This window comes from Bos grunniens, chromosome 17 (genome assembly GCF_055505025.1).
Source record: "Bos grunniens cultivar Pamir isolate PY7600 chromosome 17, Bosgru_T2T1.0, whole genome shotgun sequence".
In the NCBI taxonomy this organism is placed as follows: Eukaryota; Metazoa; Chordata; class Mammalia; order Artiodactyla; family Bovidae; genus Bos; species Bos grunniens.
Genome location: NC_141181.1, coordinates 16,985,253 through 17,000,315, shown reverse-complemented (window position 1 = coordinate 17,000,315; position 15,063 = coordinate 16,985,253). Strand labels below are relative to the sequence as shown.

Here is a 15,063-nt window from a genome sequence, read left to right as displayed (position 1 = left end):
ATAAATATGATTTTTAAAAATGTGGAAATTTACTAAATCGTTAGAAGTGGAAATATATATGCAACATACACATATAGTTATCCATACAATACTGAAGTTGTATAGAAATTACTTAAACTTTCTTTCCCTTTCTGTTTTTGTGAGATATAATTAACATATAGCACTGTATAAGTTTCAGGTGTACAGCATTATGATTTGACTTACATACATCATGAAATAAATAAATTCAGTGAACATCAATCATCTCATATAGATACAAAATAAAAGTAAAATGAAAAAAAATTTGTCATGATAAGAACTCTTAGGATTTACTCTCTTAACAACTTTTATACATAACATACAGCAACACAAATTATGTTTATCACATATCACATTTACAGTTTATCACACTGTACATTATAACACTGATTTAACTTTCAACTGGAAGTTTGTACCGTGTGACTGTCTTCATCCAATCCTTCCTCCTACCACCTCCCACCTTGGGTAACCACAAATATGATCTCTTTTTCTATGAATTTGTTTATTTTTGAACTACAATTGGCCTACAACACTGTCTTAGCTCCTGGGGCACAATATAGTGATTTGATATGTCTATACATTACAAATGGAGAAGGCAATGGCACCCCACTCCAGTACTCTTGCCTGGAAAATCCCATGGACAGAGGAGCCTTGTGGGCTGCAGTCCATGGCGTCGCTAAGAGTCGGACACGACTGAGCGACTTCACTTTCACTTTCCACTTTCATGCATTGGAGAAGGAAATGGCAACCCACTCCAGTGTTCTTGCCTGGAGAATCCTAGGGACGGGGGAGCCTGGTGGGCTGCCGTCTATGGGGTCGCACAGAGTCGGACACGACTGAGGCAACTCAGCAGCAGCAGCAGCAGCTGCAACCCGGCCAGCAAATGATCACCACAATAAGTCTAGTTACCATTGGTCATCATACAAAGATGTTACATTATTACTGACTGTACTCCTTACACTGTACATTTCATACCCATGACTATTCTATAACTGGAAGCTTGTACCTCTTAATCTCCTTCATCTATTTTCTTATATCCTGTCCCTCTCTTCCCTCGAGGAACTACTTATTTATTCTCTGCATCTATGACTATTTCAGTATGTTTGTTCATTTGTTTTTTAAATTACACATATAAGTGAATTCATATAGTATTTGTCCTTCTCTGTTTGACTTATTTCACTTTAGCATAATACCTCTGGGTTCATCCATGTTGTTGCAGATAGCAAGAGGTCATTATTTTTTATGGCTGAGTAATATTCCATTGTGTGTATATGTGTGTGTGTGTACACGTGCGTGCATGCTTAGTTGCTCAGTCATGTCCACCTCTTTGTGACCCCATGGGCTGTGTAGCCAGGCTCCTCTGTCCATGGGGATTCTCTAGGCAAGAATAGTGGAGTGGGTGGCCATGCCTTCCTCCAGCGCATCTTCCCAACCCATGTCTCCCACATTGCAACCTAGGGATCAAACCCAGGTCTCCCGCATTGCCGGCAGATTCTTAACTGTCTGAACCACCAGGGAAGCCACACATGCAAAAACATATTTACACATATGTATTATACATATCTATTATATATATATATATAAATACACACACACACAAACATCTTGTTTATCCTATCATCTACTGATGGCCACTAAGGTTGTTTCCATATCTTGGCTATCATAAATAATGCTGCAATGAAGATAAAAGGGATTATCATTTTGAATTAGTGTTTTCCTTTTATTCAGATAAATACCCAATAGTAGGATTTCCTGGCGTGCTGCAGTCCATGGGGTCCCAAAGAGTTGGACATGACTGAGTGACTGAACTCAACTGAACTGAGTAGAACTGCTGGATCCTATGGTAGTTCTAGTTTCAATTTTGTGAGGAACTTCCATAGCATTTTTTCATAATGGTTACACCAATTTATATTTCCATCAACCGTGCATGAAGGTTCCCTTTTCTTCACAACCTCGCCAACAGTTTGGTTTTTTTTTTTTTTTTTTTTGTCTTTTTGTTAACAGCCATTCTGATAGATGAGAGGTGACATTTCATTTTGGTTCTGATGGGCATCTTCCTCATAATTAGTGATGTTGAGCAGCTTTTTATGTGCCTGTTGATCATCTGTATGTATCCTTTGGAGAAATGTCTACTGAGGACTTCTGTTCATTTTTTGAGTTGTTTTTTTATGTCATTAAACCCTCATCAGACATATCGTTTGCAAGTATTTTCTCCCATTCAGTAGGCAAACTTTTCATTTTGTTGATAGTTTCCTTTGCTGTGCAAAAGCTTTTTAGTTTGATCTAGTCCCTTTTGCTCATTTTTGGTTTTGTTTACCCTGCCTAAGGAGACAGATCTGATTAAATATTGCCAAGACTGATGTCAGCGTACTGTCTATGTTTTCTTCTGGGCATTTCATGGTTTTAGGTCTTACCTTGAAGTCTTTAAACCATTTTGAGTTTATTTTTGTACAAAGTGTGAGAAAGTTACAAAAATTATTTTAAATTTATAAATACTGAATATTATGCTGCCATTAAAAAGATATATATACACACATAAGTGTATATAAAGAAATATGGAGAAGTATTTATAAAAATATTAAAAGTCAAAAGATATATATGTACACACATATATTTTAATATAATATATCATAATTATATACAAATTTGAAATAAAAATCAGAAAGTAGCACACAGAAATGAAACTGTGGCAGTTAGAATATTTAATTATGGATAAATATTTTTCTAGATACAATTTGATTTTTCCTATTTTTTATTATACAGGTAGATTCAAGAGAAAAAGTTCTTAAAACCCAGAGAAAAGCACGTTCCAATCAACCATACTCTAGATTATAACAAACCACCAAATAAATTGTGAGTTTATAGGCCTAGAAGTCTCAGGAAGGAGTTTGGTAAGTTTATAACTATGACAGACCATTGATATTTCACTATATAAAAAATCCATGTCAGTGAGAAAATATTCAAGACAACACTCAGCTCTTAAAGTTTTCCTTTCTCTCTAGAAATACATGACTAAAATTGATGAGTATAATATTTGATAGTGGTATATTTGATGTATGTGCAGAAAGTCGTTTCTTCTCACTGGCAATGAGCAAACTTACATGTGTAATAATTACAAATGTACACACACACACACATATACACATATGCACTGTACATTCACACACACATACACTCAGTGAATGATAGCCTTTTAAGGTAACTAAGCATCATTAGGAGATGCAAGAGATGTGGGTTCAATCCCTGGGTTGAGAAGATCCCCCGGAGAAGGAAAGGGCAACCCACTCCAGTATTCTTGCCTGGAAAAACACCATGGACAGACCAGTCCATGGGGCTGTGAAGGGCTGGACACGACTGAGCAATAGCATGAGCACAAGCAAGCATTGTTAGATAATAGAGCGAATGTTTGGGAGAGATCTTCTGAAAGCAGCAGAGCTCCATGTCATGCCTCCCCCTGCTCCAGCCACTCGATTAGGACTGGCTTCTGGTACACTTGAACATGCCTGTTTCTGGGCTTTCACTGTGCTATTCTTCCTATCTAGAATGCCATTTTCCCCATATAGTCACAAGGCTCAGCCAGGGGTAATATGAAATATATTCAACAGCTGGCATACTTCTGGGAAATAACCAATTAGTCCAAACATCTGGCCAATCAGAAGGACGCTGGGTGTAGAATCCATAAGGCTATGCAGGGTCCTCATACCAACCTTTGTGCCCTCACTCCCTTCAGGTCTTGGCTCAAATAACACCTCTTGGAGACGTATTCCCTGACAGCCCTATATACAGGAGCATCCCAGTCATTATATCTCATGACCCTATCTTCTTTTTTTTTTCTTCTATAGCACTCCTCATTACCTGTCAATATATATTATGTATTTATCTGTCAAACTTTGTATTGTCTGTATTTCTCCTATTATGTAAGTTCCAAGAGCAGGGACCTTGCCTGATCTCAAGGTTGCCTGTGACCTCCACTTGCTAACTCCAATAATCAATTCTTACTTCTCATTTTTGAGTTCTCATTAGCGATTGACCACTTTTTCTTTTTTGAACCCTCCTAAGCTCCAGGACATCAAGAGTGTTTAATTGTGTTTTATTTTTCTCTCTGCTCCTTCTCAGTCACCCTTCATCTCCCTGACCTCTAAGACTGGTTGGAACACTCCTGGCCTCAGACCTTCGTGTTCTCAGCAAGAACCATAGCTTTAAATAACGCTGTATGCTGATGACTGACTTCTACCTTCAGTCTGAACTTCAGACTCATCTATCCAGTTGCTTGCTTGTCATGTCCCCTGGATGTTAAACAGGCATCACAGACTTGTTTCAAATGGAACTCCTTGCATTACCATCCCCCAACCATGTTCCTCTTAAATCCTCCCTAGCTCAGTTAATATTAACTTTTCTGATTAGTCTGAAAAACTTCATCTCATCTTTGATGCTACTTTTTCCGTCATACCTCACCTCTGGCCTGTTAACAAAATGTGCTGATTTATCTTTCAAACGATACCCAGAATCTTATCTGTTCTCATCACCTCCATTTCCACTATGCTGGTCTGAGTTGACATGATATCTTACCATGCATTGTTGCAAAGGCCTCTTAACAGATTTCCCTGCTTCTTGCCTTGTTCTTTTCAATTTATAACAGTACCAGATCCAGGATGCTTCTGTTTAAACGTGTGAGTGAGATCATGTCATTCCCTTACTGAAAACCAGCCCAGGGCTTCCAAGTCATGTAGATGTCATTAGACCTAAAGGTTCATTTTGTCCTGGTTCCTTGTTATCTCTCAGATCGCCTCGGTCACTGCTATACCAGCCACACTGGGCTCCCCTCTGCCAAGCAGACATGCACTCAGAGACTTTGCGCATCTTTCCTCTACCTGGAATGCTCATCCCAAGATACTCACCTGGGTGTCTCCTTCATATTACTTAAAGTCTCTTCCTTAGTGAAGTCTTACCCAGCCTGTCTACCTAAATTTAAACTTTCCCCAACTATTTCACTCATGTAACACTTCATTTGATTATATTTCCAATGCTCCTAGTTTCAAGCATTTTAATGGAAGATGAGGCTTGAGAAGAATGCACAGGCCAGATCACAAGAGCCCTGTGAGCCATGCAAAGCCTTGACCTTTTCCACAAGGCAGTGAGGCTGCAGCAAAGGCTGTTTAGTCAGAGACGTGATACCATCACAACTGTGTTTTAAAATCATTATTTTGGCAGTGCCGATTTTTTTTAATGAAGCATAGGGAATATCAAGCTCTGGTATCACAAGGAAACCAACAGAATTTTATTGAAGATTTCACACAAAGCTAAAGTCTTCCTTAGTCAAATACTTTCCATTTCTATTCATTGCTCTATGACAGCTTTATTCTTCAGTGATTATGTTCACTGAGTCCATTTCCTAGGGACTGATTAACTTCAAATTCTTGAGCCACTTGGGACTTCACATGAATGATTCCCCATAATACTCAAAGTTACAAAGATTAAACAGAAATCCCTAAATAAAGCAAGATTGTATATCAACAGGAAAAATTTTAAATATTAAGCAGAGGAAAAAAAGAAAAAAGTGAAACATCTTAACTGGTGAAAAAGAAAAGTATGATAAAATTCTAAGTGACATGAGCCCAACTGTGGCATGGTGGGAGGCAGCCTATTTCCCCTCTAAAGGAACAGATTCTACTCAACTCCAGCAAATTGTTGTCAAACCCTTCTATTTTTCAAAGAAAAGCCAAAATTCAGATGTTTATGTGAAAGCTCCCAAGGTTTGAAATACTGAAATGAAGTCAAACCTTCCCACAGTCGCCTTCACCTCCAGCTGTGGCAATCTTTGCCATCTGATGGGTGATTTTTGGAGTCTGCAATACTCTAGGTCACTATGTACTTGCTTAGCAGTTCTGTGCCTCAGTTTCCTTACCTGTGAAACCTGGATAACTCCACAAATAAGACTGCAGTTAAGCACAAATTATATCCTAAGTAGAAAGTGTTTCCACTAGTGCATGTTCTATCGTAAGTCCTCAAAAAAGTCACTATTCGCATGATCAGTTTGCCATTGGAAATAAACACTTGGCATCTGCCCACCTAGAAGTGACAACGTTTCTGGATCAACTGAGCACATTTTCTGATACACACTTGGTGGAGATCCCTCTTCTGAGGCCTGTGCAAATAGGCAAGGAAAATCAGAGTAAGTGAGCATTAAGTCAACTTGAGGACAGGCACCAATATTCATGAAATGGATATGAGGAAAAGTGAGTTGCTCAGTCATGTCTGACTCTTTGTGACTCTATGGACTGTAGCCCACCAGGCTCCTCTGTCCATGGAATTCCCCAGGTAAGAATACTAGAGTGGATTGCCATGCCTTCTTCCAGGGGATCTTCCTGATCCAGGGATCAAATCCATGTCTCTCAACGTTTCCTGCATTGGCAGGCCGGTTCTTTACCACTAGCGCCACCTGGGATGCCCAAAGTCCATACAGATGAGTCCATATAGGGTCCTTAGGAAAATGAATGTTTAGGCAGGTTTCAAACCGGGACCAGAGATGATGCTGAAACTGGTGGATACAATGGGAAAGAAAAGTAATGAGAAAGTGAAGGAAGATTTCATGGGTGTCATCCGAGTGTGTATGAGAAAGGCTGTCCCGACTAGAGAAGCTCTGGAAAGGGAAGAAGGGCCTCTGGCATTTGGCCATGAGGGCGGGCATGAGAAGAGAGTATCTGTCAACAGTGATAAAAATGAAAAAGAGAATGAGATAAATGACCCAGCCTCCTTTCCTCTGCTAAAGCCACCTCTTCAAAACATCTCTCCCTCCAAAGGGAGCAGTGTGGAAAATGTGGTCCCTGAAACTTCACACTGCAAGCCCTCTCTCCCCAGGCAGTAGGAAAACTCTGCAAGCACCTGGTCTGTGAGACAATTGAGATGTCCTATATTTATCTACACTTTCTTTTTTTTCTTCACGTTTGCTGTAAAAAAATCGCACGTTTGCTGTAAAAACCACATGATGACATTTAAGGGAAATATCTCAAATGAATAAAATTACCTTTATTTCCCAAAGCTAACACAATTCTCTGTTTTACATTTTTCTGTCTAATTTTTGTCTGTAAGTCTACTGCTCTGTCAAATTATAATCATTGTGAATATTTAATTCAATCGTCTATTTTGTGCATTTACCACATAACTAAGTGTCCCTTGAATTTCTACAGTCAGCATTATGACTTCAATGTCTGCATAATAGTTCATCAAGTCAATGCCCCCTAATTTGCTAAAATATCAGGCATTTAAATACTGTCTATTCTTTTCTGTTAAAGAAAATGCTACAATACCCATCATTTTGTATAGCTTTGTGCTTTTTAAAAATGCTGTTGGACAAATCCTCAGGATAAATTCAAAGGAGTGGGATGCTTGGGCCAAATGGTATGAACATTTTTTTTCTTATTATTAGTTTTAAACTTTTTATTTTGTGTTGGGATATAGCTGATTAACAATGTTGTTAATGGTTTCAGGTGAATAGTGAAGAGACTTAGCCATATACATACATGTATCCATTCTCCCCCAAACTCCCTTCCCATCCAGGCTGCCACGTAACACTGAGCAGAGTTCCATGTGCTATTCAGTAGGTCCTTGTTGGTTATCCATTTAAAATAGAGCTGTGTATACACTACCATCTCCAACTTCCTAACTATCCTTTTCTCCCAACCTTATCCCCAGGCAACCATAAGTGGTGTGAACATTTTAATTTCCCCATGAGTATGGACGGATTGTAACTGGTAACTCTGACTGCATAACCAAAGACACATAGCCTGCAGTGTGATTTATGCCAACTCACGCTTCAGTCCTCAAAATGCTCTACAACCTCATAAGGGGCTGAACACATTAGATATGGGCCATTACAGAGCACAATTGAATGTCAAGTCATGCCTTTTTTTCCTCCTTAACTCCCCCAACAAAGTTAATGTGCTGATAGTAAAGACGTAAGTAACCACCTTCTCTCTTTGAATAAAATGCTCAGGAGAGATATAATAGTGAGTCTTCAAGCCTTGAAACCTAATAAACAAGAGTTATCCATTACTGAGAAATCTGAGTGAGGCCAAGCTCTGACTGTATTAGGCACTAATATAATAAAAGGATGAGGTGAGCGCACACATCAAATTGAAACTACAAATCACACAGAGTACTAGAGAAACTGTGATAATGAAGAACAAAATAGAGGTTAGAAAACCGGCGACATTTTATAAAACATCATTACTTTAAAATACACACGAAAAAGAAATGTCGAGGTTATTATTATTGAAGAGCACAATGAGAGTGAAACCACTCTGCCCATAGTTTTTAGTTAAGAAGTTAGTAATTAAAAAAGTGCTTTGGAAGGAGTAGTGATAGATTTTAATAAAGATGGAAGGCCGTGGGAAAAAAAGACTAAATCTAGAGGTTAAAGCGTCTGCCTGCAATGCGGGAGACCTGGGTTCAATCCCTGGGTTGGGAAGATCCCCTGGAGAAGGAAATGGCAACCCACTCCAGTATTCTTGCCTGGAAAATCCCATGGACAGAGGAGCCTGGTGGGCTATAGTCCATGGGGTAGCAAAGAGTAGGACACGACTGAGCAACTTCACTTTCACTTTCAAGCTTCCATGAGGCAAGGTGAGATGAAGATTGGTTAGTCTTTTTGGCTAATCTCATTAGGAGGAAAGAACCAATTCTGGAAGTTCTGTAATTTCGCTTGACCATCTGGGGTAATAAAACACTACTTACTGCCAGGTGCCCAATGCCATTGGTGGGTGCTGGGCACACTGAGATCACGCCTCTAAGAGTGGCGATGTGCAAATCGCAGAATCAGAGCATGGTCAGCTCTGCTTCCCTTGGCTACCCACCCCATGGACCGATTAGAAAGCAGTCTCTTCAGTTATGCAGCAACCCCCAGGGAACGGTCAACTCAGCGGTGCCCTGCGTTGGCCAGCTCAGAGGCAGGGTGGCAGCCTGTCTCCATCTCAGGCAACACCACCAGCTCTGACTCAGGACACTGGGTTCTTGGTTTGATCTCAAACTACTTTCAAAGGACATTACATGTCAAGGGCAACATGATGCTACATAATTCCATTTCCAGGAGAGTGGTGGTTTAGATGTTCCGAGGGGCCTTCTCAAATTTGAAACAGTCAGCACAGAAAAGTTGTATTCCCTCTCTGAACTCATATGATGTAAGAGAGACATCTGAGCTGAATAGTAAAAAAAAAACCCAGGGCTTGGAAAAGTGGTGTTTTCCTGAGAGCAAATGCTTATTGTCACGGCTATGGTGGGAGACTAGCATGTGAGGCAGTACCAAGGTGGCAGAGAAGAGCCAGAGGGCCCCTGATTAAGCCTGAGATGCTGGGCAGGGTCTAAAGTGGCCCTACATCAGCAAGTCCTGATGACAAACACAGAGAGTCTCTGGAGGAAAGGAACCTCAACTTAGACTTTCTAGTTTTTCACAGTTAACATCAATCAAATCTGAACTTCATCATGAATAAGAAGCAGAAATAACAAACAACAGAGTTAGACAACAAGCACTTCATATGTTGGAATAAAAAATAAGTAAGGAATGGTTAAAAAATAAAAAAGCGATTTCCCCAAATAAGCAAGCAATCGGAGATAAAAAGTGATCAGGGGACTGAAAATTGCAACTGTTGGAAAGAAGATGAACTCCTGAAATAAAAGTACTTTGCTGGGTCATGAAGATCCCCCAGACGAGGAAATGGCAACCCACTCCAATAGTCTTGCCTGGAGAATCCCATGGACAGAATTTCTGCCTGGCGGGCTACAGTCCATAGGGTCTCAAAGAGTTGGACACGGCTGAGTGGCTGAAGACGCACACACCGACAAAGACAGAATAAGTAAACAGAATGATGGGTCAGAAGAAATTACTGACAATGCAGCACAGAAACCTGGAGACAGAAAATACGCTAAAGAAGTTATGAGATGTGGAAGACAAAGAATAAGACGGTCTAACGTATATCTAATGAGAGCCTCAAAATGAACCATTGGACACAAGAGAGGCTGTATTTAAAGGTACAATGTCTGAGGATTTTCCCAAAGTGCTTAAAAAATCCAGAGATACAGGAAGTACACTTTAAAAAGAATGACTCAAGAGTTCATACTTCAAAAAAATGTCTTACCCCCTGCATAGTGGCACATTTTAAAGAAAAGGTGTTGCACCTTAGGTCAGCATTTACTAAACGGTCAGGAAGTGGTCTAAACACTAATTTGCCAGAGAAGTTCATTATAATTAAGGTGTTCCTCTCTTATACTATGTAATTGTTGGCCCTAAATTTTGCATATTTTTTTTTCTTGAGTCATATCTGAAAGGCAAGGTAGTATACTGCTATTTTAAAATATCCTATTATTCATATAAGGCTTTTGATAAAGAGGGGAATCTTTTTACAAAACCAAATATTAGGAAACTGTGATTCTTCCTTCACACACTACATTTTCTAGAAACAGGATGTAAACACATATTGTGAAAACGGCTATTTTTACATTGCTGTTAACATAAACTTCAAAATAAAACCTAAACACCTGCTCAGGCCCTTAAAATTAGAAGGATGTGGGCTGGTGAGAGAAACGGCTGAATAGTCAGTACTGATCTCCCAAGCACTTTTTAAACTTGTCAGAGTCTTAGGCTGCTCCTCAGCTCCTTTCTCCTCTGCCGGAGGCCCTTTGTAAGCAAATTTTAAAGACAAGCAGCAGAAGGAGAAACAAATAATCTTTGCATTCCTCTCTTCCTCTGCACCTAATCTTCACCTCTTTCTTTAGTAGTCAAAGAAATGAGGAAGGGAAAAAAAACCTCTCCTTCTCCTCAGCTCCCGCCCCTGCCATCAAAGCTCCCAGGTCTCAGAAGAAGATAGAGGACCAGGGCCTATGAAGGCTCCCCTGGTGGTCGGGTGGTTAAAAAGCAGTCTTCTAATGCAGGGGTTGTGGGTTTGATCCCTGGTCAGGGAACTAAGATTCCACATGCTGAGGGCAACTAAGCCCGTGTGCCACAACTAGAGGAGCCTGCCTAACAAAGTGAAGACCCAGCACAGCCAGAACAAAAAGAAAAGACTTCTTGGCTTTCTTTCCTTTCCCTAGTCTTCATATATCTTTGCATACCTTTGAATATCGCAGAACACAGGCCCCAGGGCCCAGAATTTAAGAAGAAAATCTACCTATATAAAAGGCATAAATGTATTTAAAAAAAAAAATACACGATTCACAACAGTAAGCGTGCGTGCATGCTTGACTCTTTGCGACCCCATGGATTGCAGCCCGCCAGGCTGCTCTGTTCATTCGATTCTCCAGCCAAGAATACTGGAGTGGGTTTAAGATAGGCATTCAATAAATGCTAATTCATACTTTTAAAGATTATATTTATATAATTATAAGTTTTATCTCAATTATGTTTTACACAATTAAAATTAAAGAATCAGACATGACAGAGCGACTTTCACTTTCACTTTTGTATTATACATAAATATAACTTTACAATAATTTAGATAAAGTCTTCACTTTCACTTTTCACTTTCATGCATTGGAGGAGGAAATGGCAACCCACTCCAGTATTCTTGCCTGGAGAATCCCAGGGACAGAGGAGCCTAGTGGGCTGCCGTCTATGGGGTCACACAGAGTTGGACACGACTGAAGCAACTTACCAGCAGCAGCAGCAGAAGGATATAACCAAAAAGGTTCACAGTGGTTACTTCTGAGTAGGAAGGTTAGAGATTGATTCCTTTTTCCTCATTTTACTTATCTGAATTGATTCCATTTGTCTGCAATTAATATGTATTACCAATGATTATAAAAAAAAACTCATTAGAAACCACTTGTTGAATAATTGAAACAACTATCATTTTTGTATGGTTATCCCAAATATAAAGACATTGAAAAATATTATGCTTCCTTATGTGACTAAGCTATCTTAGCTTTTATAAACATGCCCAGTATTCTGAAATATTCTTTGCAAAATTACTTTTTTGAAAAACATTATTCTTACAAAAAGACAGTGAAATTTCTTTGGCCAACTTGTGTTTGCTCATTTCAAATCCTTACTGGCTCTAGAGAAAAAGTAACTGAGTGGGTGTTCCTTAAGTTTCAATACATTTGATGGTGTTGCTGTTAGGCTCTTTATCAGAGCATCAGCAAAAATCATTTTGTTTGCCAACATGAAATTTATAGTTTAAATAAATTTCTTTTCCATGCAGGAAAGAAACCCAACATATCACAACCACTGATGTAGGTGTCAAAATTAAGTAGAGATGAAGGGAATACACTGTCCAGTTGAAGGCTCTCAGAGCCAGAATGGGTTATTTAATTTGACAATAATATGGGATTAGGTATCTCAACCATTCAGATTCCCCAATTGGGTCTTTCTAGCTATACAGCCATGACGATGGTGACAGAAGCAAGTAATTATAGTTGGTAATTAAGAATAACAAGGGGACAGATGATTGAAAATAGATACTGAAAAATCATTCTATTTGGTTTTGGAATGAAGTTGTGATTCATTTGGCAAATTTGTTCTCCTTATTCCAGGAGTAAGCAGTTCACTCACGTGCAGAGAAATCAAAGACACTGGTCAGTATTCAATTTCTCTCTTTAATCCCATAAGGTAAATAATTCACATTAAGGTAATTAGGAGCACAATGCTTTGTTTGCTTTTTTATGGATGAGCTCTGACACTGGAAAAGAGCCCAGAGAAACAGTCTGCCTGATGAATACATCTCTGGTTCTTTAAAACAGAACGTGCGCACATGCTCAGTTGTGTCAGATTCTTTTGTGATCGCACGGACTATAGCCCAACAGGTTTCTCTGTCCATGGGATCTCCCAGGCAAGAGTACTGGAGTGGGTTGCCATTTCCTACTCTATGGGATCTTCCTGACCCAGGGATCAAACTTGTGTCTCCTGCATCTCCTTCATTGGTAGGTGGATTCTTTACCACTAGCACCACCTGGGAAGCCCCCACAAACACCCTGCTGGACAATCAATGAGCAGCTACAGCCCTCCACCCTGACTCTTCACATGCACCCTTTACTGTTGACCTGCCCCATTGCCTCCCAGGGGACTTCCCTGTGTCCTGGTAACTACTCACCCCTAACACATGCATTGACACGCCCGCAACAGAGCCCAAGCCCAAGTGTTCTGGTATATGCCCTCTTCTGCTTCACAAACAAATCTGGCAAGAGTTCAACACCCCACTCTGGGCATCTTGCCTGTCAACAAGACCAAAAATCCCTTTGCTCTGAAAGCAGTGAGCATGAAGACTCAACTTCACTGTGTAGGCCATAATAACTCCAAATAATTCCAAGTGATTCCTCCTAATTAAACTCAACATCACCTACCCTTTGATACAACTGAAATAATTCACTTTAAGCAACAACAGGAAGCCATGGCAGTGATTCCATTAACCACCAGATGAAACAACTCTGTGCACGAAATCAATGGTACATCTCATCAATAAACTGTGTACACACGATTGGTATTCTGATCTTGATATCCCAAATGAATGTATTCCTATTAAGATGAATGAACATCTATTTTTCTACCTATGGAAGATGTGATCCTACTGGAAACTTTAATAACAGGCTTCTTATTATAAAATTACTACATATTCACTGTAAATGTTTGAGAAATATACAAAAGAGGAAGAAAGGGGAAAAAAGAAGTAGAGGGAAGAGGAGGAGGAGGAAAACTCTCAACCTAACCATCCACAGACAATACTGTGAATAGTTTGGTGGCTTTTAAGAATTGAGAATATAATATACTTTCTGATTTTTAGTCTGCCTTTCCCCACAAGATATGCTACTAACATATTCTGGTTAGTACATAATCCTTACAAAGCTCTGGGAGCAACAGGAGACAACATTTTGCCCTTACCCAGGATCTAGTGGATCGTTCTGCTCTCTCCACTTTAAACCCAGAATCTTCCTGTGGCTACAGTGTCTGCTCCACAGGTTCCATTCCTTCTGAGTTACCCTCTTTGTCACCAGAGCTTTCTTGGCCACCAACAAACCAGCCAGAGCACCATACATTTAGCCAAATAACTTATTCCTCAGCCTCCTCACCTGTATTCTATGATCCTTTGATCCCTTCTGGACACAAACTTCAATGACTTGGGTTTTGCTTCAGTTCCACAAAGTCTCAATATACAAGGTTAAAAAAGCTGACCAATCAATCATCAAATGGAGAGTTCTACTGCTGATCTGTGTTAACCATATAGTCATACATTTAAAACAACAAAATGTGCTTTCATCAGAAGATTAATGGTTTTATCCCAAGGCCCAATTTCCTGCATTTCTTTTTTGAATTCATCCTACTTGCAGTTTGATATTCTCTGCAGTAATTTTTTCCTAAGGTAAAAGTTTCCATTGAGTATCATCAACTATTCACTAAGAATTTCAGTGAAATTTTAGATCTATTTGTATCAGCAAAGTAATTTGTAAAGTTGAGGTAATCTACCTGGAAATCTGAGATTTAAAGAATCTGGCTATTTTGGGAGAGTTTACAAGTTAAAAAATTTTATCTTTTATCTATGTATTCACATCTTAGAATGAAATACACAACTTTAACATCTTTAGTGTTCATATTTTTGGTTTCTAGTATTCTCTGCCAATTCTTTTAGGTTTCAAAGAAGAAAAGTATTTGATGAAAATTAAAATTTATAACAAAACTTATTTAATATAACAAAATTCTGAATATATGCTTTCTATGTGAAGAAGTAGCTCCATCTTGAGTTAATTGACTGTAAGAGGACAAAAGAAATAATCTAGACATAAAATCTTATTGAAGCTTCCACTGTATCATACATTATCTCAAAATGTATAATATCATACATTTTTTGAGTGATGTTGATATTTATTGATATCAATGCAAAATAAGCTAAGTTGCTATTTAACAGGAACAAATATTGGTGCAGGTTCCTTCCTGGAGAGGGTAGGCACTCAGCTCATGGGACCTAAGGTCAAACAAAGACTGGATTGTCAAGCATCAACTAAGGGTTAGACTGTACGAATATAAAAATTGCTAAAGGCAAAAGTAGATGTTTTTTAAAAAATTGT

The 15,063-nt window shown here is 39.2% G+C and overlaps 1 protein-coding gene across 1 annotated transcript in view; it reads right to left on the bottom strand.

Annotated features, from left to right (window-relative positions):
• Window positions 1-15,063, bottom strand: part of RNF150 (ring finger protein 150) — a 273,247-nt gene that overhangs the window by 178,892 nt on the left and 79,292 nt on the right. The gene's annotated exons all lie outside the window — the stretch shown is intronic.